The sequence below is a fragment of the Pongo abelii genome, chromosome 15 (genome assembly GCF_028885655.2).
Source record: "Pongo abelii isolate AG06213 chromosome 15, NHGRI_mPonAbe1-v2.0_pri, whole genome shotgun sequence".
Taxonomy (NCBI): domain Eukaryota; kingdom Metazoa; phylum Chordata; class Mammalia; order Primates; family Hominidae; genus Pongo; species Pongo abelii.
In genome coordinates this window covers 55,694,667-55,722,030 of record NC_072000.2, presented here as the reverse complement: position 1 = coordinate 55,722,030, position 27,364 = coordinate 55,694,667, and the positions used below count along the sequence as shown (strand labels likewise).

General features: G+C 37.0%; 1 protein-coding gene across 6 annotated transcripts in view; it reads right to left on the bottom strand.

Annotated features, from left to right (window-relative positions):
* Nucleotides 1-27,364, bottom strand: part of FRMD6 (FERM domain containing 6) — a 79,533-nt gene that overhangs the window by 42,757 nt on the left and 9,412 nt on the right. For 2 of the 6 annotated variants that reach the window (XM_054530101.2, XM_063715578.1), the window contains exon 1: nucleotides 9,752-9,908. The exons of the other annotated variants lie outside the window; for them this stretch is intronic. The gene's annotated coding sequence lies outside the window, so the exon portion shown is untranslated. Of the gene's footprint in view, nucleotides 1-9,751; nucleotides 9,909-27,364 lie in introns of those variants that run through there. 6 annotated transcript variants of the gene reach the window in all.

The window sequence follows — 27,364 nt, the reverse complement described above, 5'->3', positions numbered from 1 at the left end:
TTCTTAAAGAATAAATAAAACATCATTTACAAGGGAATTACTTGAAACTAAAACAAATGGTAATCATATATACGGTACTTCATTATTAGGAAGGTGGCTAAAAGCCCATTTAGAAGTATTCTGCTTTTCTTAAAGAATAATCATCATCTCATGTTAGGTTATAGTCAGTACATCACCTCGTGGGGTCATCGGAGGCCTGTGCTATCATTCTCACTAGGATGGATGGTTAACTCATGTGTTCTAGCACCACAAACTATGCCCCAAGCTACTCATCCATCTAGAAAAAAAAAAAACACATGCTTTTCCTTCAACAATTCCAAAGCATCAGTTGGAGGACCAGCGTTGGCTGCATCAGAATCACCTGGGTGTTTGTAATGCATACAGAATACTGAGCAGGTAGTCTGGCATTTCTATTCATACAATCTCCAGGGTCAGAGCTAGGTATTTCTGATGTGTAGCAACAGATGGAAACCACCACTTTAGCTAGCAGAAGGAAGAGACTGAGCAAAGGGTTGAATATAATACATTGGAAAAATATCTTAAAGATAGAGAATTGGGAAAAAGTAATATATGTGAATATCACATCATCTTTATAATAGAAAAAACAAGGTCCTCAACATTGTCAAAGGTATGAATTCCTAAAACAGGTCAAATTCGTGTGCTCAAAACATTTTCCTGAAAAATGTTACTAGGTGGTACAGGGATAAATAGGTTTGCAAAGTACTGTACCCTATGTATGTCCTCTCTTAGAAATCAGAAAGTGTTAAAGGCTCTGAGAAGTGCTGCAGGCAACTTCTTATATTTAATGCAGTATATCTCAAACTTACTTGAGCACACAATACTTTCTTCCCCCAAGGCATATCTATTAAGGTCCTATAGAACAATATTCTTAGGCATACCATTTAGAGATACAATTCTAAAATGATTTTATCAAGTATTATATTTCATGGCAAAATTTTTCCCTATATATTGATATATTCCAACACTTAGTCTTCCTTTTTGCAATATAAATCTTTTCAAGAAGAAATTATAAGCTTTGATTAAATGCATCTTAAATTAAAACCCTTAAGTAATATTCATCCCAGTATAATTCTTATTTAAATCTACACTTCAAATTGAGTTAGTCCTATAATTTTTCACTTCTAATTAAACCAATTAAAGCAGGGTATGTCTACTGACCTACTTTCCAGAATTTAAAAAATAAACTACGAAAAAATATCTTCTGAGCTGTGGGATGTTTCCAGAGCTTCATTAAAATAACTTGAAATTTTCATTTGGGTACAATTTTTGCTTATTTTATGGTTCAAATATGCAGCACAAAAGATGACTGGAAGAGGGTTATTGAAGCAAATTTAATAAAAGCAGAGTCTATATGAAGCAGCACTGCTTCATTGCTGCTTTTTCTGCTTTGAGGATGGCAAACTAGAAAAGCCCTTAAAGAGAGAGATTAAGTTTTTACTTTACCCAAGACAGCATTAAAGCTGATTAAAAGGCTCCACTGAAGTGGCAAAATGGCCATATCGCTAATATGCGCCAGTATAAAACTTAATCTTAAATTGGGCAGTCCTGGGGAAAAGAATTAGATTAAATTTATACCAATTTGAATTCTAGAAGTCAGCCTCACAACAGCCATTGGCTACTTATTTTGTGTCCTAAACTAAATCTCAACTCAGTCCCAGGAGGACACATTTCTTACTACAGGGCAACCCTTTCCTGCCCAATGATCTTAGGATCTATTATCTATGAAGGGTAGACCATGTGGTAGTAACATATTTTCCAGGGAATAAAAAAAAAAATCAGTTTTAATAGTGATCAAACCCCACCCAGCCTCTTTATTTATTAATACCCAACTTACAAAAACAATATGGTAAAGCTATACAATTTCCCCACTGGAACTTTAAGCGCACATTATTATAAGCTCCTTATTTCCTGATAAGTCCCAATGGTTACAAAATTACTCAGTTTCTTTTAAGAAACAGGAAGCCACCACCCACGGGCATTCAATACTGATTGTCATTTTTAACAAATTGTGGGAAATAAGCTTTAAAACTGGGTCACTACCCCTAAAAGTATGCAGTTTTGTTATAATGTATCAATACTGATTTGTTAGTTGTGACAAATATACCATAATCATGTAAGATGTTAGCAACAGGAGAAACTGGGTGCCAGTGTGGTATACAGAAACTCTCTATACCACCTTTGCAACTGTTTTCTAAATCTAAAACTATGGTAAATTTTTTTTTTAATTTTAAAATTAAAAGTAGGTCACCAGAAATTTCCTACCCACATAATACAGTCTCATTTTGAATGTAGGCAAAGGAGGATTTTCAATTCTAAGACTGTCTCTAAAAAAGTAAAAAGCTGGTAATTTGATAAGATTACTACTGTAAGCGAAGCATGACTAAGTAGGCATGTATCAACAGTCAATATGGTATCTTCATCACCTAACAAAAACCAGGTAAAAATTTATCTTGGAAAACTGGATTGTAGAGAATCCTATCTTCTAATTCAATCATCACACATTTATATAGCTCGTGTTACACACACAGTACAGTAATATTTATTTGCTGAAAAGCAGAATACAAAAGCATTAGATATTCCCCCTCCACCTATGAGTTCACCATCTGGTTAAGGACATAGCACTGCCAAGAAGCTTAAAACGATAATATTGTCCCTGATTTCTAAGAGCACACATACTCTGATGGGCAACTCTCATGCCAACCTCAAAGGACGATATAATGGATAACAGTATTAAGTACACAAATACTGTGCTATGAATACTGTAGCTAAGATCATTCTGGAATAAACTGTATCATCTTTAATGTATAGTATCCTATCCCAAAAGTGATATCAAAATGTCTTTAGTAAAATGAGTTCTGTTTTTGTTAATTCTTTCATTCAACACCTACTGTCTGCCAAATGTTGCTGTATGTGCTCAGTACACTAACAGCACTAACAAAAATACCCTGCTCTAATATAATAGAAACAGACAATAAGCATATGATGTAGTTGGTGATATGTACTATGAAGAAAAATAAGCCCAGAGTACTTGATAGAGTTGATGGAGATATGGTTGTGGCGTGGATGCTATTTCTTATAGGGTAATCAAGGGAAGCATCTCAAATGAGTCAATATTTAAGGAAACATCTAAATGAAGAAAGAGATGTCATTTCCTTCCATCTGTCCATCCATCCATCTATCCATCCATCCATCCATCCATCCATCCATCCATCCATCCATCCATCCATCTCAAGGGAAGCATCTCTAGTGAGTCAATATTTAAGGAAACATCTAAATGAAGAAAGAGATGTATTCCTTCCTTCCATCCATCCATCCATCCATCCATCCCAGGCAAGAGTTTTCCATGCCAAGACTCACTTATTGTTCAGAAAAGGCAAAATAATAGTGCTAATGATAGCTAGCATTTACTACAAACTTACCATGTTCCAGGCACTGTTAGGTACTTATGGTATGTTAAGGAAACCTGCAAAATCACTCTCATGCTTCCCATTCAGAGGTGGGATCTATTTCCCCTCTCCCTGGATCTGGGCTGGCCCTGTGACTAACTCATGCTCAGTAAGAAGTTTTTCCTTGTGGATAATCTACTTGTGCAATACTCCTTGTAAGTACTCCTCAGTTGTCTGTCTCCTCTACTCAGCTCTTCTCAGAGGAGGGTCACTTCACTAGCTACATATTTTGCTTAATCTCCAATGACAGGCACATAGTACATGCTCATTAAATGTTAGTTGTTTGGCTTACCATACATGAAGATTCTACTGAAGGGTTTTTTAAACTTGCCACTACTGACATTTTGGGCCAAATATTCTTTTCGGTGGGTGGCTGTCCTGCACATTGTAGGATGTTCAGCAGCAGCCCTGGCCTCTACTCACTAGCTGCCAGGAGCCCCTCTCCCATCAGTTGTAACAATCCCAAATGCCCTCAGACATTCCGGAATGTTCTCTGGGGGCAAAATTACCCATGGTTGAGAACCAGTGCTCTACAGGTTTCCATATAGAGACGCTATGGGCTACTTTTTACCATCCAGCTGTTTTTTATTTAATAATACAATTCTTACTAAATACATATTTCCCAACTAAAGATCAGCAACTGAGTGCTAAACTCAGAAATCTGGCTTGAACTTTAAAGACAATTTTCAACCTCTTGAATGTGTGTGGCCTCTGGCTTTGGAACAGCTTTGAAGTTTAACTTCTTAAAACTTAAATATTTAGTGCAGTATACAGCCAAACTTCTCACATAAATACACTTCCATAATCCCCACCTGCTTGTTCCTGAAGAGTCCTTTATTTTGATAACAGTACCTGAAAATATAAAATCTGACCTCGAAACAACTGACACCTAATTTTTAATTTGCCTGCATACTCTGTACTATGAGGGGTTTTTTTAAGGGTCATTTATTTATTAAAAAAAAAACAAACAAACATTTAGGAGCCGCAGATTTACTTTTCTCACTTAAGGTGAGAGGTAAACTGAACACTCTCTGCTTCATGGCCTGTTTTACAGTTACCATTTTACCTATAAAGAAAGTAGTTGATATCTATCAACCATCTGGAGCCAAATACTCTGGGAAGAACATCAGATTCTTTGTTGCCGTCTCTTTCCTACCTTCCAACCATTGCTCTGGTGGATAAATGAGGCACTGTGGAAAGGCTAAGATCGCCTTCGATATGGCTTAACCTCATGTTTAGAGACGATACAAACAGACTACTGATTAAGAAGATAGATTTAAGGGTTAAATAACCCTTTCTCAAATCAGTCAAATCTGGATCTTAATCTGGATTCCACAACACCTGCTGTGTGACCTTCGGTAAGTTACCTGATCTCTAAATCTGATTCTGCATCTGTAACATCTGTAGTATTGGCCTCCTAAGATTATTGGAAGGGTTAAATGAGATAATGGATATAAGTATTAGCTATCAGGTTATTCGGGTGGGAAAGATCGTTCATTAAAATAAGAGTCAAAGCCAGGCACAGTGACGCATATCTGTAATCCCAGCACCTTGAGAGGCTGAGGCAGGAAAATTTCTTGAGGTTAGGAGTTGGAGACCAGTCTGGGAAACACAGCGAGACCCCATTTCTACTAAAAAAAGTTTAAAAAAAAATAGCTGAGCATGGTGGCACATGCCTGTAGTCCTAGCTACTCAGGAGGCTGAGGCAGGAGGATCACCTGAGCCCAGGAGACTGAGGCTGCAGTGAGCAATGACTGTGCCACAGCACTCCAGCCTGAGCAACAGAGCAAGGCTCTGTCTCAAAAATAAAAAAAATAAAAACTAGTCATCAGTTGCCAGGTCATGAGAAGGAATATCTACAACTGATTAATAAAAATACACTCATATAGAGATCTAGGCCTCAGAGCCAGATGTAGCAAATGAGCTAAACTTTAAGAAGTCTACTTTTGGGTAGGCAAGTTAAGCATATTGTTGGTTGTAAATGGAAAAGTGGCATTATATTAGGTGGTTACTCCTTTGAAATTTTATGTACTGAAAGACAGTGCATATGGGTGTATGGGTTGAAATGTGTGCTGGCTGACCAAAGAATGGAAGGTAGAGGACATCTGTTTTAGTCTGCTTGGCATCATCTTTCCAGTGGGGCTATTGATCACAGTGTGTTGTTCCCACCCTGGCTGATGGGGGTGATGTAGGAGAGGGATGTAACTCAGAGCTGGCCAAACAGGGTTCATTCTCCAACCACAGTGCCTGGTCTAAATGCTGAACATGTAACCCAAGCAAAACCAGAATTCCTCCATGAAATTTGTGATGCAAACGCTGGGAAGGAGAGAGCTGCTCTTTTTTTGTATTGCTATTTGTGAAAATAATATGAGCCTGGAGTTGCTGGCAATCATCTTTGATGCCACATGGTAAGAAATCTCCTGAGAAGGACATCATCACAGAGGAAAGAGAAGCTCAGAAAGAATCCTGATTGCATCATTTGAACTGCTGCATCTAGCTATCTGAAACCAGAAACCATCCACAGAAATTCTCATATAGTGAGCCAGCAAGTTATCTTAAGCTAATTATGTTAATTCTGCCACTTGCAATGGAGTAAGTCCTCTCTAATACAGACCATCCAAACAAGCTGACTGACTGCTTGATACATTCATTCATTAATTCACTGTTTACTATCTCTGGCTATACCAACATTGATATTTACTTAACTTAAAAAAAAAAAAAACTGCTCTAAGTTTTAAAGTTTCTCTCCAATCCAAAAAAAGGAGAATAGTCACTATTCACCATAAGCAGAGAAGACCAAGAAGATGGGGGATAAAATCTGAGAGGCTGAAAAATTTAGGTGGTTGGGTTAAAATAACAGTAAATTATTATTTCACCCAATAATCCCACTTACAGGGAATATATAAGAAGAAAATAATTCAAAATAAATCACTAACACAGTAAATAATTTATGGAAATAATGCAAAATTCATTTAAGGCAAACAAAGCATATTGGGCAATTAATTAATAACAGTAATTTTCAGCAACAAAGGAATAACTCATGTTGAATACTAATGTGTGGGTGAATAGTCCTCTTATTAAAGACCACAATGTGTTTTACAGAATCACGCTGAATATGCTTTTATTGTATTGTACATTTGTGACAAATTAGAGTAGCTGTAAAAAAATGCTTTTACTGCAAACAAAATAACTGGAAAGCATGGTTGATATGTAATTTGAAAATTGATCAGTAAACAGTGTAATCATAGCAATTTTAGTAAAAATAGCTTTAATTTGAAGCATATTTTATAAATTTGGTAAGGGGAAAACCATTAAGCTAATTACCAAACGCAATCTAAGAAACTGTAATCTGACTGTAACATTATTATACTATACAATTGTAAGTGGCTGTGTATGTCACTCGAAATGCAGGCTAGTTGTTGAATCAACAGAAAGGCTAAGTTTTGAAAGAGGAAATACTGCATGGCAGTAGTCAGTATAATAGGCTGTGAAGAGCTTGGACTCTAGAGCCAAACAGCTTGGGTTTGAACCCAAGCTCGGATACTTCCCACCTGGGTACCCTTGGGCAAGTCCCTGTACTTCTTTGTATCAATTTTGCTAACCTTTGAATTGAGATTCATGTGAAGATTATTAAATGGGTTACTCATATGTGAAGCACTTTGAACAGAGCTTGATATACAATACGTGTTACTGTATTTACTAGCAAGAAACATAACTGGCTTCATATCATAGAAAGCAAGTGGAAGCACTGTTGTTTGCAAACATGTAGTGGTCACTGTCTATGCTATTTTATCATATCTTGAAATCTAAATAAATGGTGTTTTTCTCTCCTGTTGGCAGCTAACAGATTATTTAACTTCTGTATTTAACCAATGAGTTTAACCTCGGGGTTAGGAATAAAAAAAGAACCTTCCAATTAAAGTGGACTTGCATTGGTGCCAAGTAATGCTCATCATACTCTAACGAAAAACGTTATGTGGCTAGTACTCAGCTATAGAAAAGGGAGAATATAAAAAGACCAGCAAAGAACTTTCTATTGCAATAAAGAGAAAAATTAGTGAAATCGAATCATAAGCTGTGGTTAGCATTATAAATCACGGCAACCAATTTGGCTTTGTTTGTAGTAAGAGTCATAGAGATGTTCATACCTTTTCACCCAATAATCCCACTTGCAGCGAATGTATAACAAATAATTCAAACAAAGCATTCAACATTTCTGAACAAAAGTACTCACTAAAGTGTTATTTATCAAAGTAAAAACTGAGAAAAATCTAAATAGGGAGAACACAGGAACAGATTAGTAAATTATAGTATATAAAAAATAACATCAATAATAAAAAACGTTTATTGAGCACATCATCCCCTAAATCACAAATACCCACTAAAGCCAAAAATTACCCTTTCACTATATAATTTTAGAATAGGACTAGCAGGAATAAAGAAAGCTGCTAAATCAAAGAGAAAAAAAAAAGCAAGAAAAAGATCATAGGCATTCTGTTAGTCAATGAACAAGCATAAACCAACTGGTATTTGAGAACTCCAGCACTTGTTAAAGTGTAGTTCATACATATTTGTCTCTCAACACCATTTCTAAATTTTAGCCCTTAGAAAGTTTATACTCTTTCAAGAGTCAAAATTAATAGAGTAGAAACAATAGGAAGTAATACAACTACATCTTAAATTAAATGCTAAACTGTGCAGTAAAATGAAAGCTGTGGGATTTGAGAAAAGGCTGAGAACTGGGAGGAGCATGGCATTCAGGAAAGATTCCATGAAGGGAGGTTAACGGCATGTATGTTCTGGGGAGAAGAAAGAATTGCAAGGGTGGGAAGTAATACAGATAAGGGCCCTAGTGGAGAGGCCTGGGCCTGTGCTGCTGCCCCATGCAAACTCAGACTGAACAGATGAGAAGCCTGGTTACAGAGCCTTCTCCTGAAATATAAGGCTTTTTCTTCAGTACCCTGAGAGGCTTCCAACAAGATTCGCTTAGATGGCACACAGCATCTTACACCACGGACCGGTTTTCAAAGTTTCGTTCTTTGTTAACTCAACCAATGAATCGCCTTCTCTAGCTTTAACCGAGGTTTTGCACCCTGTGCTGTTCGGACTCAACCCTTCCCCCTTCTTCTTTGGCATTATTTTCTGCTACCACCATACTCACGCTATTTATTTGATTACAGAGGCAAAGCAAAGGCTAATGGTAATAGGTACTACTTGGGAAAATGAAATTATCACTTGTCTTATATTAGAGATTAAAAACATATTTCTCCAAAGCACAGGTGTGGTATATCCTTCCTAAACTGAACAGTAATAAGCATAATTCTGTTAATCAACTATTACAATGAAGCCCATAAAAGAAGTGATGGGGATCTTCAAATATCTCAAAAAGCCTGAAAGAAATGGCATATTTTCCCACAATAATATCTCAAGGGAAATTAAAAGATCTTTCACTTAGGTAATATTAGTATTATTTTCAGGCACTTATTTTGATAGCACACTTAGCTTTACGTGCCAAAGCAAAAAAAAAAAATGAAAACAAATGACTTAATTTGTTTTGACAGACAATCTTTCCAAACATTAGGCCTAAGGAAGGTGGGGGAAATGACAAATGAAAGTGATCCTCAATGACTGAAAGGTTGGGAAAATTATTTGCTCTCTCTGTATTATTTGCTCTCTCTCTATATATGCTACATATGCATTATATATATGCATAATATATATTATATATAATATGCATCATACATATTATATAGTATGCATTATATATAGCAAATATATATATCTATATACATGCGCGCATATTTTTATATAATCTTAGTAAGAAAAAAAATCCTTCCTTTTGTCTAGTCTTTTTAACAGCTTTCCTCTCTACTATACAACCTCACTGTGTTCTCACCTAAATTTTTAAAAGTTCTCTGTCTTGTCTCATTCCTTAAAGCCATCCCCCACAATGCTGCCAGGGTGACCTCTTAAATTGCACATCTGATCATACATATCACACCACTGCTCACATTCTTTAACAGTTCAGCATATCCACAGGACAACACCTAACACTAAAGCACAGTAATCCTTCACCATTGGGTCCCATCCCTCCTCAGTGTGAGCATTTTCCAATTCATGTTCTGAATTACTGCAATTCTTTTCCTCATGGATCCCTGAACAAGTCTTGCTTTCATACTTCTATGCTTTTGACCATGCTGTTCCCTCTGCCTAGAATATTATCCCTTTCATATTATCCCACCCACCCACCCACTCCAAAAGAACATAATGAAATCACAAAATACCTTCATTCTCCCTGGAAACTCAAGATGTTGGTCTGTGAAGCATGCCTCCATGTTCCCAGGCAACTCAGTGGTTTTTCTCCTGCTCCCCATGGAGGACTGGAGTCTCCTCAAGGGTAGGCTGTCAGCATCCTTATGTCACTAATGCCCAGGGTAGTACTGGCTCTGTATAGGTATCCAGTAGGACTTGTTAAATACACTATTTAGACTTACCAGAAATGTGAATGAATCCCTAGCAATTAAGATTAAAATTATCTTCCTTTACGACACACTTTTCCCCCAAAATGGAAGTCAGTGTTGGTCAGAGCTTCTTGAATATTTTCTGCATATTAGTTATAGAGGAAATGTGTACATTTCTTCTTGTCTCCAAATTTAGTGGACATTATGTGAGAATACGATCCTCCAACACTGTCCACAAAATAGTTTCTGCAAAAGTCTCCATGTGTGTCAGGTTAAGCCAACTTACGTGAAAGCAAACACATAAGGAGACACACTGTTTGGGACGCACTAAGTTGCAAGTACCAAAAATAGCCAACTCAAATCTGGACTCTGAAGCCAAACTGCCTGGGTCTGACTCTTAGCCAGCTATTTATTAATCCTAACTGTATGACCTTTGACAAAGTCTCTTCACCTCTCTATCTCAGCTTCCGTATCTGTAAAATGGAAATTATAACAGTGCATACTTTATAGGGTATTATAAGGCATATGGTAAGCACTAGATAAGTGTTAACTATTAGTAAACAACAGGACTAGTTAAATTAAATAAGGGAAATTTATACATAGAGTAACTTGGAGCCTAAAGCGAAATGGGTGGCCCCACAGGTGGTCTGATGTGGTGGCTCACATTGTCATACAGAACCTAGCTTCTCCTGGCACCCTGAAATCAGCTCCATCTTAAGGCTGGCATCTCTCAGAGTGGCCACATCAACCAGAATATGGAAAGAAACAAGAATACTGAATCTCTCCCTGACTGGAGAGTTCACAAGTCCTTCAGCACTGAACAGGGGCAGGGAATAGTTGAACTAGCCTAAGCCACCTAGGGCCCACATCTAGATCTGGCAGTGTGTTAACTTCCCCTGAAGTACACAGACATCAAAACCAAAATTTGGGTACCTCCGGGAAGTTGGGGGATAAGAGAAGATGTTAGATAGGCAACCAACAAGAACAAAGGCAATGGTAAAATTCATGAATTTTAAACCACAGAAACTATTTTCACAGCCATCTGTATTCAAAAGTCATATCAGGTTTAGCAACCAGGCACAAAAATTCCTTTCAACCAAGATGAATTTCTAGCATGACATCGCCAACAAAAAGTGCTGTTCTCAGGGAAAATCCTCTAACTTAGAAGCATCTGCTTCTAATTTCCACAATGAAATCTTTGATTCCCTCATTCATGGGACTTGCACTCAATTCCCTCTGACACAGGAACTGCAGTTTTCTAGATAATGACTTTGCTGTGAAATTCTCATTATCTAGTAGCAATATATGAATCTTAACATTAACTTTACTTATTTTCCCCTGAAATACTTCTTCCCAAAGAGAGCATAATGCCCCTAACAAAGATTGAACTAAATATTTGAGAAGTTGCTAGCTTTCTGGTAACATTGCAAAAGGATTTTCTATGTCATTACATGGCTCCTAACAACAAGGAAATGTACAAACTAGAAACGCAAAAGCCCACTGACAACAGACTAAATAAAATATGGTACATTAAAACAAGCAGTGAAAAATCATGGACTACAGCTACACATTAACAAGTGCGAATCTCAAAAAACAACAACAACATTAAGGAAAAAAGCAAGTAACAGAAGAATACATATGACAGATTATGAATAGAAAGTTCTTATGTTCACATGTCAGGTTCAAAAAGAAAAAAAGAAAGTTCAAAAATAAGCAAAACTAATGAATGATTCATTTATAGGGACACATATATATGTGTGATAAGACTGTAAAGAAAGACAAAGGTATGATTAACTTCAAAATTATAATGTGGGGGAGGCTGGAGGTAGGATGACATATATTCAGAAAGCAGCAGAGAACTTCAAAGGTTCTAGAGAAATTTTTTTCATAACTTGGTAGTGAATACAATGGTGTTCTTTCATGACTATTATTGTTTAAAATGTACAGACATTACAAACACTCTTCTATGTGTATATTTCACAATTCTGTAAAGCACATCAAAAGTACTGAGGTTGAAAATGCTGTGAATAATCACATACTGATATTAAACTTTAAAAAGATACATAATGCAGGACAAGTATGAAATGCTGCTATAACTGCCTGCTAAATTTCACAAAAGACGAATCCATTATGGATCCCACGCAGAGTTTAACTACCATGTAACTACCATGTACCACGTACTTAAAAAATGTTATTTCACTTACTACACGGTTTGTTTTCAGGGATCTGAAACTAAGAAAAGCCTTAGAGCTCCTAGTATTGTTAATGAATTCTTGTAATTTTTATAATTTAGTGACAGGTATAAAATAATTTCTGAGTTTCTATCTAATCCTAACTGGAAACAAATGTAACAAAGTGCAATCAAATGAAAAATTTATCACTGTATCAGATTTTAGAGACGACTTCATCCAACCTTTTAAGTTTACAAGTTAAGAAAATGGCACTTTGAGAGAATGTGCCGGCCAAGATGAGACTCAGCTGTAGGACCCTGGTGTGCTTTTCCTTAATAGGATTTTTCTTCCAAAATTATATTCCAAAACTCCCATGGGTAAAAAAAAATTTAGCTTAATCTAGTATCTTTTCAGAAAGTTCATATTTTATATTTTTAAATAGAAAGTTAAGAAACGTGCTAAAATAATTTACTTAATTAAACATACCCAAATGCTAATAACACCTGCCTTTTACCTTGATACCTTTCATTATATGTGAAAAATTTTATGAAGCCAGAAAAGGGCTTTTGAGATTCTAGATTTAATTTTTACCCTACATAAATTATGGGGCTAAGATTATGTTGTTACCTAGACACACTCAAAGCAGCAGCATTTGCTGTGGGGACACCCACAGACACACACACACACACACACACACACACACACACACACTGTACATGTGCAGAACGATGCAAAGTGAGGCTCCAAGGCCAGGTACTCTTTAAAGTAAAGAAGATCAAAAGCACAATCTAGAGACTTCAAATTAAAAAATTTATCTGGAAAATCGAACAAGACTTTCTACTGCTACAAAAGTCCTTATTTAACACCCCCTTGGGGGATTTTGCAGTGATTACACAAGCTGGAAACAAGTTGTTAAATAAACTTAAAAAGACAAAACATTATACAGTTTTAAAAGCCCTTAAGAGAAATGATAAAAATGTTTATTTTATATATGGCTTTATTATAGTTTCACAACATATTTACCATTGTCATTTTCATGTACAGATTCTGTCTCCAACACATTAAAAGACACTTCTATCCTAACAAAGCCTTCCATTAATCAGAGATCTACAGTTCCCCTATGGAGTCATCAAATCTTTAGCCAATGTGCTCTAAGGAGACCAAGGTGCCTTCTGTTATTCCAGAGAAACATGGATCCAAGACTGCTAAGGTAGCTGTCGGGAACATAACTGGGAGCTAGGGATGGCTGTATCCTTCATGCTTCTCCCAGGGGAATCTTCAATCAGAAGCCAGCCTCTTCTACTGTCACCCAGTGTTTCATTCTCTTAGCTTACTTCTAGAAGATAACTACCATGAATCTGCCAGTTACACCAAACGTGGAATCTCATTTTCAGTGGTACTTACCTATCTAGCAACATTCTATTCCCATATGCCAATTCATAGGCATTATTTCTGTAACTCTTCTAAACTAGAGTTTTGAAATAATATACAAACCAAGGTCAATTCAATTATTATCCATCTATTCTAAAAGAAATAGAAATAAAGCCAATTAACAGTGAATCTCTCTGGTCTCTGGTGTGTGAAGTCAACAAAATCCAGGAATGAGTCACTGAAGAGCCCAGTCGAGTCACCTCCATTTGACCTACCGATTTACTGGATCATCTGGTTGTTCGGTGTGCGTCCCCCTCCATATTACCAAAAGAGAACATTCCTTCTCACAGTAATCATCCTCTGATGCTTTGAGAGAGACTTAAAAGTATGCTTTTTAAAGGGTGTGGGGGAAGGAAACCAGAATTACACCTTACCCTACACAAATAGGGTTAATCTTCCATGAAAAATGGAACCATACCTCAACCTTGAAGGTTAGAGTTAAAAAAGAAAACCCCAAATCAATCAAACAAACAAAAACCAGAAACCACCCTACCTCTGCTCAGCACTGCCCTTTATATGGCTCTAATCATACTGGAAAGGCAGAAGTACTGAGATTGACCCATAAACATTTATCCTGGAGAAACCCAAGGAGCAGACTATTCCAAGTCAGCAGGCATGGCAGGACCACTGCTCAACACCAATGGCTCACTGTTGCCTTACTCCCTCAACCCTACCCTAGAAAAAGACTATATATTGCCTACAATTAATTGCCTTGGAATCACCTTATCTCTGATTCACAGGCAAAATCATTCAAATATTTAAAAAGCACTCATTGAGAGGAGTGCCTATATTCCTTCATGATTTTCACGTTTGGAAGAATGAATTAAGAAAACATGGTGTTGCTCCTCATAGTGGGCTTTCTAGGAAAAGCTGGATTCTTTTTTTCAGATATAAGATTTGCAAAGTTGTAAATCTATTGGCTTTTTACCTTCAGTACAAGTTTCAATAACCAGGAGACAAAATCCTGAAACTCCCTCTAATGAGTCTTTCTTTCAAAAGCATCTTCCAATTGAAAGTCATCTGTCTAGGATTTGGAAATTATTTTCTCCAAGAGTAAAAGTCACGATGTTTCCTAAGCTTCCACGTATAATAACTGAAAACTGTAGCTAGATCTAACTTATCCACTTTAGTGAATAAAGCCATTAAAAGCAAAGATTCTGATAATAAAAAAGAAATATTTCCTTTCAGACTCTTAACTTGTCACATGCACCACAAACTCTGGACAATCTACAAACTTCCACTGGCAAGTGATTACTTTCAAGGACTATTCCTCATCTGAGTATAAAAAGCACCATATTCCACACATAATTATGCAAAAAACGCCTCTGTACTTTTTTCCCCTCCACATTTTTCAATGCGTTTCTTCCAGTTTTGGGGAGTTTTGAAAAATAACCTGTTACATCCAGGAACTTTCAGTTCTTGGCCATCAAATATTAATTGCTGTAGGAATTGTCCTCTGCCATAAACAACTAGAAAAGTGGATAAAACGCATCAAATGGTTTTTAGACACCGAAGGAAAACAAACTAGGTGAGCCTAATGATTCCCCAAACTTAATGACTGGAGGCAGTTTTGGTCCACAGTGAGGAAAGGAATCCAAAAAGAACTGAGAAGATTCCCTGAATTGAGAAGATAAAGAGAAAAGTTTGGGAGGCAGAGGCAGCTGGAATTTGGGGGGCAGCACAGAATAACAAAGAGGAAGTAGGGGAACCCAGAGAGAGGTCCAAAGATCTTCAGAGAGGTTCTCCTGATACATTGGCTAACCACTGATCTGTGCTAACGTGGAAAAAAAACTCCACAAGGCAGAGGAAAGAATCTTCGACAAGCAATAGGTCAAACAATTCCTACAGCTCACATAGAGCTGGGCATAGTTCTCATTCCCACTAGCCAGAGGAGAAAACCCTGTAATATTTATGGCATCAGATAGGTTAGTGCGAAGGATATCACCTCAGTAGGCCAAGTAAAGCTTCAGTCTGAAGGCTGCCCTGAACCAACTCTAAAGAAGGTTAAAAGCAAGCCTCAAAAGGATCAAACTGGGCCCAAGTAACTTACCTACATGGTGAATAAAGTCCAGACTTCTTAAAGCCCAAGTAACTTACTTACATGCTAGAATAAGGTCCAAACTCTTTAATGCCCAAGTAACTTATCTACACTTATCCTCCGTGAAAAATGGAACCCAATGAATGGGTTCATTCATCCTTCTAGAATGAAACCCAAACTGTCAAAATCCAGCACCCAATAAGAAGACTATTATGAATAATTTTACATTAATAAATTCAAAAACATAGATAAAATGGACAAATCTATTAAAAGACAAACTTCCAAAGCTCATTCAAGATGAAATAGATAACCTGAATAGCCCTATATGAAGGGACTTCAAAAAGTTCACGGAAAAAATGGAATTAAAAGATAAAAATAAAGAATATAAGCTCTATTTCTCAACATAAGCTCCAAAAGGTCAAGATATTTTTATAAGTAATAATACCAGCCACTTAGTGCATCCTAAAGAACCGAGGGTCCTGGGAATTTAACCATGTCAATGCAGTCTTTTTACATTTTTAACTGAAGAAAAATGGGTGTCCTTTGAAGATTTTTAAGATTAGGAAACAAAAAGAAATCAGAAGGAGCCAAATCAGGACTGTAGGGTGAATGCCTAATGATTTCCCATCAAAACTCTCCCAAAATTGTCCTTGTGTGAAGAGAGGTATTGAGCAGGAGCATTGTTGTGGTGGAGAAAAACTTTCCAGAGAAGCTTTCCCAGGCATTTTTCTGCTAAAGATTTGACTAACTTTCTCAAAAGACTCTCATAATAAACAGATGCTACAATTCTTTGGGTCTCCAGATAGTCAACAAGCAAAATGCCTTGAATATCCCAAAAAACTGTTGCCCTGACCTTTGCTTTGACTGGACCACTTCCACCTCTTGGTAGCCACCGCTTTGAAAGTGCTTTGTCTTCAGGATCATACTGGTAAAGCCATGTTTCATCTCTTGTTACAATTCTTTGAAGAAATGCTTCAGGATCTTAATCCCATTTCTTTAAAATTTCCAATGAATGTTCTGCTCTTGTCTGTAGCTGATTTGGGCACAATGGTTTTGCCACCCATCTAGTGCAAAGTTTGCTCAAATTAAATTTTTCAGTTCCAATTGTGTAAGCTGAATTAATTGAGATTCTAAGTGTTGGCTACTGTTTCTGCTGTTAATTGTTGGTCTTCTTAAATTAGGGCATGAACAAGACAAATTTTTTTTCCTCACAAATTGATGTGAATGGTTTGCCCCTGCAGGTTTCATCTTTAACATTTGCTAGTCTCTTCTTAAAACGAGTGGGTTATCCACCAACTGCTGATTTCTTTGGGGCACTGTCCCCATAAACTTTTTGTAAAGCACCAATGATTTCACCATTCTTCTACCCAAGCTTCACCATAAATTTGATGTTTACTCTTGCCTCAATTTCAGCAGAATTCATGTTGCTCTGAGAGGGGTTCTTTTCAAACTGCTGTCTTACTCTTTTTAGTGCATCAAACTAGATCCTATTCAGGTATCTTATAACATGTTAATATGAGTTTATTTCGGTGCAAAACCATTCTGAAATCCATACATAATATGCATTTTCTGTGAACTTTCTGAAGATCCCTCAGTTATTAAATGAATTGAATTTTTAGTTAAAAATTTTATGACAAAGAAAATTCTAGGCTCAGATGGCATCACTGGTAAACTCTATCAATGCTCAAATAAAAAATTAATACCAATTCTACACAAGCTTTTCCAGAAAACCAAAGAAAGGGGAATATTTCCCAACTCTTTCTATGAAGACATCATTTCCCAAACTAGGTGACATTATAAGAAAATTTTTTAAATGACCAATATCCCTCATGAACATAGACAAGACATTCCTAACAAAATTTGGTATACTGAATTCAGCAATATATACCAAAAGGATAACATATGATGACCACGTTGGCTTTATCCCAGGAACGCAAGATTGGTTTGATATTCAAAAATCAATGTTACTCACCATAAGAGATGAAAAAATGAAATTATATGATCATTTCAATAGATGCAGAAAAACAGCTGATAAAATTTAACATATGTTCATGATAAAACATACAAACCGCCAGGCACAGTGGCCCACGCCTGTAATCCCGCCATTGTGGGAGGCCGAGGAAGGTGGATCACCTGAGGTCAGGAATTCGAGACCAGCCTGGCCAACATGACGAAACCCCATCTCTACTAAAAATACAAAAGATTAGCCGGGAGTGATGAGCGCCTGCAATCCCAGCTACTCAGGAGACTGAGGCAGGAAAATCACTTGAACCCAGGAAGTGAAGGTTGCAGTGAGCTGAGATTGCACCACTGCACTCCAGCCTAGGTGACAGAGTGAGATTCCATCTCAAAGAAAAAAAAAAAAGACCTAACTAAATATATAAAAATGTACATTAATAGGAAGACTCAATATTGTTAAGATATTGATTCTCCCATAACTAATCTACATATTCAATGCAACTACAACCAAAGTTCAATTAGTGTTAAACATGAGTACATATAAAAACTGAAGAAATCCAAGGCTAGTTAATAGTACTGTACCAGTGTAAATTTCCTGGTTTCGAAAACAGACTGCAGTTGATTATCATTGGGAGACTCTCTACACTATTTTTGCAACTTCTTGTGAGTCTAAAATTATTTCAGGCCAGGTGCGGTGGCTCATGCCTTTAATCTCAGCACTCTGGGAGACTAAGGTGGGAGGAGCACTTGAGGCCAGCCTGGGCAACATAGTGAGACCCCCATCTCCACAAAAAAAAATTAAAAATAAAAAATTAGCTATGTGTGGTGGTGCATGCCTGTGGTCCCAGCTACTTGGAAGGCTGAGGCAGAGGACTGCCTGAGCCCAGGAGGTCAAGGCTGCAGTGAGCCACGATCATGCCACTGCACTCTAGTCCTGGCAACAGAGTGAGACTTGTCTCTAAAAAAATTAAAATTAAATTACCTCAAAATAAAGTTTTTAAAAATCCCAGGGACTTTTTTTTTTCGGTAAAAACCCACAATCTGATTCCAATCTACTTCAGCCCTTATACAGAAATTACTGTGAAATGAACTACAGGCCCAAATTGAAAAGCTAAAACTCTGAAAGTCATAGAAAACTTACAGAGGAAGATCTTTGTTGCCCTGGTTTTCTTAGGGCATTAAAAACATGAACCACAAAAATTTTGCTTTTTAATTTTGCCCTTCGAAAGTCACTTAAAAAATGACAAAGAAATCATAACAGAAAATACATTTTCAAAACATATTTGGAAAAATAAAAACCATATCTGATTAAAGACTTAAATCCAAAAATATATAAATATTACAACTCAAGAACAATGCAACTCTTAAAAATATGGCCAAAAAAGTTAAACAGTCACTTCACCAAAGACATACAAATAGCAAATAAGCACTTGAAATGATACTCAACATTATTAGTCATTAGGAAAATGCAAGTAAAAATCGAAGTCAGATACCACTACACACCTGCCAGAATGGTTAAAGTTAAAAACACTGACAATACCAAATCTTAGTGAGAATCTGGAGCAGCTAGAACTCTCAGAGCAACTAGAACTCTCAGACACGGCTGGTGGGAATGTTAAATGATACAGCCACTTTGAAAATGAATTTGACAGTTTTTTATAAACATTCACTTACTATACAACTCAGAAATGAAAAGCTATGTCCCCCAAGACTTATATAATACATAAATGCTTATAGTAACTTCATTCATAATAGCTCCAAACTAGAAACAATCCAAATATCCACTAACAGGTAAATGAATAAACAAATTGTGACAACTGAATACCATCCAACAATAAAGAGGAACTACTGATATGTGCAAGAAAATGGATGAATACATCATGCTAAAGTGAAACATGCCAGATACAAAAGCATCTAGAGTGGCAGGGGAGGAGACTGACTAAAAAGGAGCTGTAGGATACTTTTTGGCTTGACAAAAATGTTCTGTATCTTGACCGCAGTGTTCGTTACGTGATGATATATACATTTGTCAAAACTCATCAAATTATCTACTTAAAATTTGTTTATTTTATTATTGCATATGATTCAACATTTAAAAAGCTGATTTTGGGCAGGCATGGTGGCTTATGCCTGTAATCCCAGCACTTTGGGAGGCTGAAGTGGGTGGATCACTTGAGGTCAGGAGTTCGAGACCAGCCTGGCCAACATGGTGAAACTCCGTCTCTGCTAAAAAATACAAAAATTAGCCGGGTGTGATGGTGCATGCCTGTAGTCCCAGTTACTCAGGAGGCTGAGGCAAGAGAATCACTTGAGCCCAGGAGGCAGAGGTTGCAGAGAGCCAAGATTGTGGCACTGCACTCTAGCCTGGGTGACAGAGGGAGACTCAGTCTCAAAACAACAAAAACACCAGCATTATTTCATTCGAGCTTCACAGCCTTATGCATTCTAATTTAAAGATTACAAAGTTCTGGGCTGGGCACGGTGGCTCATGCCTGTAATCCCAGCACTTTGGGAGGCTAAGGCAGGCAGATCACTTGAGGCCAGGGGTTCGAGACCAGCCTGGCCATCATGACGGAACTCCGTCTCTACTAAAAATACAAAAATTAGCCAAGCATGGTAGTGCAAGCCTGTAATCCCAGCTACTCAGAAGCTGAGACAGGAGAATCACTTGAACCCAGGAGGCGGAGGTTGCACTGAGCGGAAATTATGCAACTGCACTCCAGCCTGGGTAAAGGAGTAAGACTCTGTCTCAATAAATAAATAAATAAGTTCTAAAGAGTAAATCAAGCAACTATCCTTAGTATCTTACCCTTAAATGTATAATATGTAATCATTTCAAAACACCTTTACTTTCATTTCCCTTTCCTAACCAGTTCTATAAATTAATAGAGTATTTTTCAGGGTAACAGCTGCTCTGAACAAATGACTGATAATGTGAATTAATTTAGACCCTGTATCTATAACATACTGATTTAAAATTTCCTGAAAATTTACTCATCAGCAACATGAGCCTAGTTCAGTATGTAAGGCAGTAATTAAAGGAAATGTTGTTTTGTAAGTTAAATAACTTCAATTAGTTTTCCCTGCTAGGTTTTACTCTACAACTTATATTTCATGAAAATTTCTCTTTACATTTCTCTAGGCACCTGTAGAAGCAAATAATTTAGTCAATTACAAACCATTAGCTCTCAACATCCTCTTTCACAGATTTAAAATGAATGAGGGTTCAGAAAATGAGTATTTGAGTTTTAAAAGATTTTTAAGATTTAATTAGAATTTATTTTAAATTCTAGATGAGTTAACATTTATTAAAAACTGTTCCTGATTTTAATTTCCTTAAATATCCTTAATATTACACTTGAAAATCTTGGGTTTCTTTGAAGTAAAACCCTTAAACATGTCAATTTTTCTGAATCTCCTGCTATAATTATAAGTAACGTGAGTTCCTCAAAAGAGATTTCAGAAATGGCACCACTGCAGCTGACCTTGGTTTCAGTGTGTCACTAAACTATGCAAAAAATTAACTTTACCACTATATTTAGATGGGTTAAGTATAGAATTCTATTTTCTTTGGAAGAAAATACATAAAACATTTCTGATTGTTGTGATAAAACACACGCAACCACACAAAATTCCACTCCATATTTTGGGTCACACATGTCAGTAAATTTACTGCCGAGTTTTTTTCAGGATACCATATTACTTCATTCTTCCAACTGATAAAGTATTAATTTTTCAGTTATGGGCTTGCAAGTATTAAAATAAAGGTGCTATCCACTAGTAACTGCTGGGGGATTACTAAGTTTATTTTTTATATCCTATTTCTAAAAGCCATGAGAAAATTCCTCATTATAAATACCTTTGAAATAATTATAGTTTCATAAAATAAAAGTTGCTTTTGTAAGCTATTCATATCTGATTTTTTTTTTTTTTTTTTGGGGGGGACAGGATCTTGCTCTGTCACTCAGGCGGGACAGTCTGGAATGCAATGGCATGATCACAGCTCACTGCAGCCTTGACCTTCCAGGCTCAAGCAATCCTCCCGCCTCAATCTCCAGAGTGCTGGGACCACAGGCACACATCACCACACCCAACTAACTTTTGTATTTTTTGTAGAGACAGAGTTTCGTCATGTTGCCCAAGCTGGTCTCAAACTTAGGGGCTCCAGCAATGCGCTTGCCTCAGCCTCCTGAAGTGTTGGGAATACAGGTGTGAGCCACTGTGCCAGGCTAATATCTGAAATTTCTAGCCTAATTTCCCATTTGTCCTTTGTTTACTTATTTAAACAGAATTCAACTCAGGTACCAAACAATAAATTCTAGAGCTATAAATCATAATTTTGTTTATCACTAACGCAATGACAACAGCCAAGTTAAGTTCTCAGGGAAAAAACTTTTTAACTATTATTTTGTTACGAAATTATATTTTGTTTGTAAGGTTAAACTTTTACATTCCAATTACTTTACAAACTGCCATGGAATATATATAAGAAAGTTAAAGAATTCAGAATTCAGTCCTGTTGCAATTCCCACTTCAGTCCCCACTCCTAGACCAGATCAGACTGCCCTAAAGTCTCACAGCACCTCTACTTCTTAGTAACACTTTTTGAAACTAAATTATTATGTACTCCATTATTTAAATCTGCCTTTCCAGCTAAACAGTAAAAGCTTCAAAAGGGAAGGCATCACAGTAGACATACTATTTACCAAATGAATAAAAAGATAAGACATTTAAAACAGTATTAGTCATTAGGAAGAAGCATATCTAAAATAATAAAATGGCACATAGTAATGACGCATTTATTTGCAAGCATCATCCATCTATGTAACAGAACTAGAGAAATGGCAATAAATGAGGTGTTTAGTGAATTCATATGCAAATCGATTATATAAATGTTACTACAAAGCTACAAAGGAAATGGCATAGTAAATTAAGAAAGCACTATTTGAGGAAGTAGATTTCACATAAGATTTTGATTACGTTCTACTTCTTCTACAGGTGTCACTATAATCATAGATTACCACCCACTGGAAGCTAAATCTAACAATAGAGTATTAGTCCATTTTCATGCTGCTGATAGACATACCTGAGACTCGGCAATTTACAAAAGGAAGAGGTTTTTTGGACTTACAGTTCCACGTGGCTGGTGAGGCCTCACAATCATGGCAGAAGGTGAAAGGCACAACTCACGTGGCGGCAGACAAGAGAAGAGAGCTTGTGCAGGGAAACTCCCATTTTTAAAACCACTAGATCTTGTGAGACTTATTCATTATCATGAGAACAGCACGGGAAAGACACGCCGCCATGATTCAATTACCTCCCACTAAGTTCCTCCCACAACACATGGGAATTCTTGGAGTTAAATTCAAGATGAGATTTGGGTGGGGACACAGCCAAACCATAGCAAATAGTTAAGCTAGAAGATCTAAAATAAATTTGCTAGGTGTTAGTAAATTAAATAATCTTTGTCTTCAAGAAACTAGTACAGCTGGGGAGCTAGAAATGTGCTAAGTTCCAATGATGTGACATAAGCAACATGCAGCTCGGATGCAGCGGAAGGAGAAGCCAGAAGCAGAAACATGAGGTAGACGAAGTGGGTATGCATTAGACAGGACAATGGGAAGAACAATTTAGCTAGATTTAAGGAACTTTGAGAAAAAAATAAGTATCTAAACACAAGGTTAGCAAACTCACATGCCTACCAGGGCAGGAGCAAAGAAGTGAAGCCTGCAGGATGAAAAATGCCTACAGCGGCTTGGTCCCAATGTTGGGGACAAGAGAGTCTCTGCCAGGGACTGTGGGAGACTACAGAGCACATACCCCGTATAAAGGGGGAAGCTGTTATGTTGCTACAACAGACCTTGCCAGGCCTTCAAATTTTTCAAGAGAAGGTATAAAATGCAATTTTTTTAATGTAAAATTTCTCTATTTTTAAAAGTTGGCAAATAACTATGTTAAAAGCCAAAACATGTCTGCAGCCAAACTTGTTGGTGGGCCACAGACTTGCAACTCTGGACCGGCATGATGAATTCCACCCTAAGAGATCTGGACTTTATTCTGTAGTCACTGACAAGTGACATAAGATTTATTTCAAAACTTGCTCAGTTTTATACCTCTGCATACTCCAGTATCTACAATGTAAAATCCTCAGCACTGCGAAATTATTCCACATTGGCCTTGTGTATTTCTGTTCCAAGCCAATTACATTCTAACTAACTGTACTGTAACTTAACTAACTGTAGAGTAACTTACAAGTTTCAGCTGAAAAAAAACATTCAAAATGATACGAATAAAACAGTGCTGGCAAAGCAGTACCTAAGAGAATGCTGACATTATATGCATATACCACAACCCACTAGAAACACACATATAATCACCAGAGCTCCACTTCTCAAAAACCTTGTGCCCTAATCCACTGCAAACGAAAGTCTTTGCCCTTTCCAGCATTTTCTAAATTAGCAACTTTCTAAAGACTAATACTATACTTTGGTATTACCAAACACTAAAATATATGTAACAAAGTTTTCATTCTACCAATCACTCTAAGCTTTTAACTATCCAAAAACAATACTTATGCATTAAAGGCCTATGTGTTAGCATTTTAATAAGCTTAGAGAAAGAAAAGATAATTAGTATCAGACACTTGTTAATTCATTTTGATGACAGTATTACAGACAGCAAAATTCAAAGGTAGTTCCCAGAAGAGAAAATTCTTGGTGCATAATTATAAAATGCAGAACTATGAAAATTGCTTAATCACATGCTTTGAAATAACACTTCATGATGAAAGTCATCAACAAGGTATTTAAAATTTTAACGAGGCAATTTTTCTATTACTCAATTTGCTCTGGCTCTTGGGATTCACTAACCTGAGCCATCTACTCTGTGAATGATGGCTTCCAGGCCAGTGGGGCACTATGCTGTGTGGCCTATTCAGATCAAACCTATCACCATTGCTGAAAAAGAAGCCAACTCAAAGCACATGTCTCACCTTTCATGAAAAACGACTGCTATGGTTTGAATGTGTCCCCCAAAAGTTCATGTGCTGGAAACTTAATCCCCAATACAATAGCATTGGGAAGTGGGGCCTAACAAAAGGTGACTGAGTCATGAGGGTCAAGTCCTCATGAGTGGATTAATGTAGTTATCACAAGAGCAGGTTGTTATAAAGACCAGTCCAGCCCCTTGTGCTTTCTGTCTTGCCCTTGCTTCTGCGTTCCACCATGGGATGACCTGGGCCAGATGCTGGTGCCGTGCTCTTGGACTTCAGGGCCCCCAAAACCATAGGCTGAATGAACTTCCTTTTTTTAAAATTTAACTTTTATTTTAAATTCAAGGGTATGAGTACAGGTTTGTTATATAGATAAACTTGTGTCATGGGGGTTTGCTGTACAGATTATTTTGTCACCCAGGTATTAAGCCTAGTACCCATTAATTATTTTTCCTGATCCTCTCCCTCCTCCCAACCTCCATCCTCTGGTGAGCTCCAGTGTACGTCCCCTTTATGTGTCCATGTGTCCTCATCATTAAGCTCCCACTTAGAAGTGAGAACATGCAGTACTTCTGTTTCCGCATTAGTTTGCTGAGGATAATGGCCTCCAGCTCCATCCATGTTACCGCAAAGGACATGATCACATTCTTTTTTATGGCTGCACAGTATTCCATGATATACATGTACCAGATTTTCTTTATCCAGTCTACCACTGATAGGCATTTAGCTTGATTCTATGTCTTTGCTATTGTGAATAGTGCTGCAATGAACATACGCATGCATGTGTCTTTATAATAGAATGATTTATATTCCTTTGGGTATATACCCAGTAGGGATTGCTGAGTCTAACTGTATTTCTGTTTTTAGGTCTTTGAGGAATCACCACACTGTCTTCCACAATGGTTGAACTAATTTACACTCCCACAAACAGTGTATAAGCATTCTTTTTCCTCCACAACCTTGCCAGCATCTGTTATTTTTTTAACATTTTAATAGCCATTCTGACTGGTGTGAGATGGTATCTCACTGTGGTTTTGATTTGCTTTCTCCGGTATCAATGACAAGCTTTTCATATAATTATTTGCTGCGTGCAAGTCTTCAAGTGTCTGTTCACGTCATTTGCCCACATTTTAATGGATTTTTTTCTAGTAAATTTAAGTTCCTTATACATGCTACATATTAGACCTTTGTCAGATACATATTTTGCAAATATTTTCTTCCATGCTGTAGGTTGTCTGTTCATTCTGTTGACAGTTTCCTTTGCTGTTTACTTTAATTAGATCCCATTTGTCCATTTTTGCCTTTGTTGCAATTGCTTTTGGTGTCTTCATCATTAAATGTTTGCCCATTTTTATGTCCAGAACGGTATTGCCTAGGTTGTCTTCCAGGGTTTTCACAGTTTGGGGCTTTACATTTAAGCTTTTAATCCATTTTGAGTTAATTTTTGTATATGGTATAAGAAGGCAGTCCAATTTCAATCTTCTGTACATGGCTAGCCAATTATCCCAGCACCATTCAAGGCATAGGGAATTCTTTCCCCATTGCTTGTTTTGTCAGGTTTGTCACAAATCAGACAGCTGAAGGTGTGTGGCCTTATTTCTGTGCTCTCTATTCTGTTCCACTGCTCTATGTGTCTGTTTTTGTACCAGTATCATGCTGTTTTGGTCACTGTAGCTCTAATAATTTGAAGTTGGGTACCATGATGCCTCCAGCTTTGTTCTTTTTGCTTAGGATTGCCTTGGCTATTCAAGCTCTTTTTTTTGGTCCCATGTGAATTTTTAAACAGTTTTTTTCTAGTTTTGTAAAGAATGTCAATAGTAAACTTCCATTCTTTATGGACAGAATACCTTATGTGTGGTACTCCATTATAGTATCAAAAAACAATCTAAGACAAGGATCAATAGGTTGAATTAAAGAACACATCTTTACTAGAAATGAAAAAGTCTTTAAACAAAGTATGAGTATTTTCAGGATATAGTTATCATCCAAAGACATTTAACAAAGAACTAAAAAACTGCATAGAACTGTTTCTCTATTTCAAAATATACAAACTACAATCTATATACTAGAGCCCTACCCTACCAATAATAACTAGGGAAAAGCTCAAAGGCTCCCTAACCCTGACAAAGCCTGCTGAAGATACGCATGGCCTCCAACATTCCCATTTCCAAAGTCCCACTGCACATCCTACCAGGCATATTAAAACGTACCCACATCCAATATTAAATATTTGTAATATACAAAACTGAATTACAAGTAATAGTTATCTTTCATAAATTTTTTATTATCTTTGAACCCACTCCAATAAGGTTTTCATCCCCACTTCTCCAGTGACACAGCTCTTGTCATCATCACCAATGACTCCCCAGGTTGCTAAATCCAATGAGCAACTCTCAGTCTTCACCCTGCTTGACCTCTCAGCAACATGTGAGCTAACTGATCCACTCTTCTGCTGGAGATATTTTATTTGACTACCGGGACATTTTTCTAATTTTCTTCCTATCCTCTGCTTGCTCCTTTTTGATTTTCTTTTACTGACTCCTCGTTATCAACACAACCTCTAAAAGATGAAGCATCCAGGTTTAGCCCAAGACCATCATCACAATTAGAAAAACAACTCATAGTTCATTCTTCCATTGTGTAGATCAATAGAGTTCACAATATCTTCTAGTGATAACATTGTTACTCAAGGAACAGAGACACTTAATTGGGTTCACTATGTTGGAAAAATGTGTACAATTACTTTGGCTTAAAACACTTTCTTGGATTATGTGTGTGATTTCTTCTTCTCTCTACAAACTGTAAATACTGATATGCCCCAAGGCTTGGTCCATAAGCCTCTTTCT